Source organism: Physeter macrocephalus, chromosome 3, assembly GCF_002837175.3.
Source record: "Physeter macrocephalus isolate SW-GA chromosome 3, ASM283717v5, whole genome shotgun sequence".
In the NCBI taxonomy this organism is placed as follows: domain Eukaryota; kingdom Metazoa; phylum Chordata; class Mammalia; order Artiodactyla; family Physeteridae; genus Physeter; species Physeter macrocephalus.
In genome coordinates, this window is record NC_041216.1 from 18,845,967 (window position 1) to 18,851,690 (window position 5,724).

A 5,724-nucleotide genomic window follows, 5' to 3' on the forward strand; every position below is an offset into this window, starting at 1 on the left:
TTTCGATTTTCTCTCTTTATCCCCCCCCCCCCCCCCACACCACATGGCTTTAGTTCCCCGACCAGGATCGAACCCAGGCACCCTGCAGTGGAAGCATGGTCCGGTCTTAACCGCTGGACCACCAGGGAATTCCTTAGTCTCAGTTTTGTGTTTGTTTGTTTCTTTTTTTTTAATACTTTCCTGTAGGTTAACTGAACATTTTTTAAAGAATTATATTTTGATTTAATTACAGTGTGTTTGAGTATTTCTCTTTGTATAGCTTTTTAAAAAATAAATTTATTTATTTTATTTATTTATTTTTGGCTGCGTTGGATCTTGGTTGCTGCGCGCGGGCTTTCTCTAGTTGCGGCGAGCAGGGGCTACTCTTCGTTGTGCTGCACAAGCTCCTCATTGTGGTGGCTTCTCCTGTTGCAGAGCATGGGCTCTAGGCACGTGGGCTTCAGTAGTTGTGGCTCACAGGCTCTAGGCGTGCGGGCTCAGTAGTTGTGGAACTCAGGCCCAGTAGTTTTGGTGCACGGGCTTAATTGCTTTGTGGCATGTGGGATCTTCCCGGACCAGGGATCAAACCCATGTCCCCTGCATTGGCAGGCAGATTCTTAACCACTGCGCCACCAGGGAAGTACGTGTCTCGCTCTTTAAGATTGCTCTAGAGCAACAATCAACTGGTGGCATCATTTTACAAGTTTAAGTATAGAAACCTTAACTCCCTTTCCATTCCTTCACTCTCCTCTGTTTATAAAAGTCTTAAATATTTCTTCTGCATGCATTTAGAACCACATCAGTGTTATAACTTTTGCTTCAACCATCAAATGTAATTTAGAAAACTTAAGAGAAGGAAAACCTATTGTATTTACCCATATTTTGCTACCATGTTTTTTCTTCCTTCCTGATGCTCCAAGATTCCTTCTTTCATCATTTTCTATTTGTTTGTTTGTTTAGAGAACTTCCTTTAGCTATTCACTTAGGGTGGATCTGCTGACAACAAAGTTGTAGTTTTTCTTCATCTGAGAATGTCTTGATTCCCCCTTCATTCCAGAAGGACATATTTGCTGGATATAGGATTCTGGGTTGATGATTCTTTTCTTTCAGCACTTGAAAAATTGTTGCACCACTTCCTTCTTTTCTCAGTATTTGCTGGCATGGGTGGTAGTAAGGGAGGCCACAGTTTTTATTCTACGATGTTTGGCTGGAGTACACTTTTCTGTCTTGCCAGGATGCCCCTTTCCTAGTTCTTTGGCTAGAGAAAGCAGGCTTTTGTTGTTGGGGCTTTTTCTGTCTGTGTCAGTCAGCATTTCCAGGTTGTTGGCTTTGGCAGCTCTGAGTTTGGGATATATAAGGAAAAAGAAAACTCAGGAAACTCACCTCTGTCATTCCTTGGGTACTGAGGTCCCTAGCTAGTCTGGGTTCTTCTTTCTGCCTTTCAGAGTCTTCTCATGTTTGTGTTATGCATGGTGTCCAGGGTTTTTATTTGTACTTAGTAGGAGGAATAAGGAAAAGTATGTCTATTTCATCTTCCTGTAAGCAGAGGTCATTTTGGCATGTTAAAAAATAAAGTTACAAATACACTTTACATATGATTTAGCACTCCCACTTCTAGATGTGTACCAAAGAAAAATAAAAACATATGTTCAAATACTTACACACAAATGTTTATGTCAGCTTATTCACAAGAGCCCCAAACTGGAAACAACCAATTAACTTGTGGTGTACCCATACAATGGAATATGATATAATCATCAATAAAAAGGAATGAACTACTGGTATACACAACAACATGGATGAATCTCAGAAATATCATGCTATGGGACTTGCCTTGCAGTCCAGTGGTTAGGACTCCACACTTCCACTGCAGGGGGCACAGGTTTGATCCCTGGTTGGGGAACTAAGATCCCACGTGCCACGTGGCAGGGAAAAAAAGAAATCATGCTAAGTGAAAGAATCCAGACTCAAAAGACTATGTATTACATGATTCCACTTTTATAAAATTCTAGAAAAGGCAAATTAATACTGACAGAGAGCAGAGTAGTGGTTTCTAGGAGCAGAGTTTGAGGGATGTAATTGACTGCAAAGTAGCATAAGGGACCAACTACACACTTAAAATTGGTGAATTTTATTGTATGTAAGTTATACCTCAATAAACCTGGTTGTTAAAGATTTATATTATTCCTAAATACAAATTAAAACCACAATGAGATACATTCCCCATGAGAATAGGTAAAATTAAAATAACTTAAAAAAACAATTAGTTTACCATCATGGTTGGTGGCTACATTACTCCACTGTTCTGAATCATGCTTTCTTATCACTGGACAAGTCTTGTACCTAAGGATCCAAAGCGCCATTCATCTGGGTAAAGCAGAAGTTGAGATATTCTCTGTCTCTATAGGGTGGACAACTGCTTATTCATGAAAATACCTGAGGACCAGGCTTTGTCCTTGACTGGATCTTCTAATACATCACAATAATTCTTTTTTGGACATGACCCAACTTAACATGGTTTTGATTCAGAAAGAACTTATTAAGGATGAGAATGTTGAATTGGAGAATTAGAGCTTCCTTTTATTTATTTATTTTATACAGCAGGTAGAGCTTCCTTTTTATTTATTTATTTATTTATTTATTATTTTTTTTTTTTTTTGCGGGCCTCTCCCGTTGCGCAGCACAGGCTCCGGACGCGCAGGCTCAGCGGCCATGGCTCACGGGCCCAGCCGCTCCGCGGCATGTGGGATCTTCCCGGACCGGGGCACGAACCCGTGTCCTCTGCATCGGCAGGCGGACTTTCAACCACTGCGCCACCAGGGAAGCCCAGAGCTTCCTTTTTAAAAAAAAAAATAGATTTATTTATTTCATTTTGTCTGCGTTGGGTCTTCGTCGCTGCCCGCGGGCTTTGTCTAGTTGCTGCGAGCAGGGGCTACTCTTTGTTGTGACGCACGGGCTTCTCATTGCCGTGGCTTCTCTTTGTTGCGGAGCACAGGCTCTAGGCACACGGGCTTCAGTAGTTGTGGCACGTGGGCTCAGTAGTTGAGGCTCGTGGGCTCTAGAGCACAGGCTCAGTAGCTGTGGCTCACGGGCTTAGTTGCTCCGCAGCATGTGGGATCTTCCCGGAGCAGGGGTTGAACCCATGTCCCCTGCATTGGCAGGTGGATTCTTAACCCCTGCGCCACCAGGGAAGTCCCCAGAGCTTCCTTTTAAATAAGACAATTTCTTTTTTTCTTCTGTACGCGGGCCTCTCACCGCTGCGGCCTCTCCCGTTGCGGAGCACAGGCTCCGGACGCGCAGGCTCAGCGGCCATGGCTCACGGGCCCAGCCGCTCCGCGGCACGTGGGATCCTCCCGGACCGGGGCACGAACCTGCGTCCCCTGCATCGGCAGGCGGACTCTCAACCACTGCGCCACCAGGGAAGCCCAAGACTATTTCTTTATTAGCGTCTAGTCATAGATTAGCTCAAAGGGTATGCACTGTGCAGCAGAAGGATCAAGCTCAAAGTTCAGGGGACAACAAATACCAGCAGTGTCTAAATGCCAAAGGCTCTGAGCAGTGATGTGATTATTATAGATACCTATAATTCTTTGGGGTTTGAATGGGATAAAAAGAAGAGCTTGATTTGCTGCCATCTAGAACACTTTCAAAGCTTTTTTACTTTAGGAGGCTCCTTTCACATTCAGATGTTTATCTGATACCTTGATACAGAAGATTTAATAGAATTTCCAGGTTAGAATGTGCTGTCCTCAGGTATCGAAATGTTAGGCTTTATCCTTCATGTGTGGGGGCCATGAGGTAATAATTTGTCTTACACGAGCTGTGAAATGCCTTTGGAAGCTACTTAAATAGCCCCACATAAAGATTACTTAAAGGATATGGCTTGGATTTGTCCTCATCTGAGACCTGTTCATTTTTATCCAGCTGTGTTTGGATAGAATGCAATGAGAGGGCCACTATTGGAATATACTGCTTAATTTCACTATTGTAATGGAATGTTTGGGCGTCTATTAGTATATATTATTGTACAAGTGTTTTTTTGCCCAATTAATGAAATAATACAGGTGAATTTTAAATAACCCAGTGAAAGGAAGAGCATGTGTACTGCATACACTGCCAGGTGAAAGAAAAGAAGACTTCAGCAAAATCCAAGGTCACATACCAAGTGCCAGTAGTGGCGACAATTCAATCACCAATGTTCGCCGCTGATGGAGCAAAAGTGGCCACTTTTTACTTAAACCCCATTTCTCCACAATGATTTGCCAAGCACAACTGTCTCTTTTCAGAGATAAGGCTATTAAACTGAGAGATAGCATTGTAGCAGTCCTTGAATGAGGAGGGTACTTTTCTCTCTCCTGTATGTTGTACTGTTACAATTCTTTGACTTGTAAAGACTTTGGAATATAGGCAGTCCCCCTTAACGCTTTCTGCTGAATTTATGGAGGCAATTCCATAGGGATCATGAATGCTTCTAACCAGCACATCAAAGCATTTGCACCTTGCAGAAATAATTCTAAATGCACTAATCAACAAGGCAGTTCAGTAAGGGAATCACTACTGTACGCCAGACAAAATACTCAAAAGCTCTCATACTGAGTTCAGTTTCAGGCCATAGTAGCAATCCCTTTAACAACAAGCCATAGCAACATAACTTTATATGAGGGGAACCTCTAGGGAGAATCCTTTTTTCCCTCAACCTCGGCATAAACCTAAGCTTTTTTCTCAAGCTTTGCGCATCAGCACAGAAGAGCTATTATTCTAACCGGGTTAGCCAAAGGATCAGAGTCAAAGCAGTTGTCAGTTTGGAAAGGCCAGATATCTGCCTAGCTAATCAAATACAAATACTAGATTTCCATTTCTCAAGAAAGTTGATAATAAACATATAATTTGTTTGTAGTATATCCGTTAACGTTTACCATCTACCATGGGGAATGTAACACCACCACTGGCCACATGAAAAGCAGAAAACACAAACCTGAACTGGTGTTACAGACTAAATGTCTGTATCCACCCCCAAATTCATATGTTGAAACCCTAACCCTAAAGTGATGGTGTTGGGAGGTGGGGCCTTGGGGAGGTGACTAGGTTTAGATCAGGTGTGAGAGTGGCACCCCCGTGATGGAATTAGTGTCCTCAGAAGAAGGGGAAGAGACTAGAGATCTCTTCCTTAGCCATGTGAGGACACAGCAAAAAGAGGCTGTCCAGCCAGGAAGAGGTCCTCACAGACTCCGAATATGCTGGCACCTTCATCTTGGACCTTTCAGCCTCCAAAACTGTAAGAAATAAATGTTTTTTAAGCCACCCAGTCTATGTTATTTTGTTATAGCAGCCCAAACAGACTAAGACAAGTGGCATGAGCATCTCAAAATGACTGCTAATTTTTAAAGTAGAAGATTGTGTCAGAAGATGATGATTTATCTTTTTTGAAAAAAATATTTATTTGGCTGCGCTGGGTCTTAGTTGAGGCACGTGGATCTTCACTGCAGCATGCGGGATCTTTAGTTGCGGCATGAGGGATCTTTAGTTGTGAAAGATGATTTATTTTGTACAATGTAGGAAGTCCACTTTCTTATCACGTAAAACTTTTTTTTTTTTTGGCTGCGTTGGGTCTTCGTTGCTGCACGAGGGCTTTCTCTAGTTGCAGCAAGTGGGGGCTACCCTTCGTTGTGGTGCGTGGGCTTCTCATTGCGGTGGCTTCTCTTGCTGCGGAGCATGGGCTCTAGGCGCATGGGCTTCAGTAGTTGT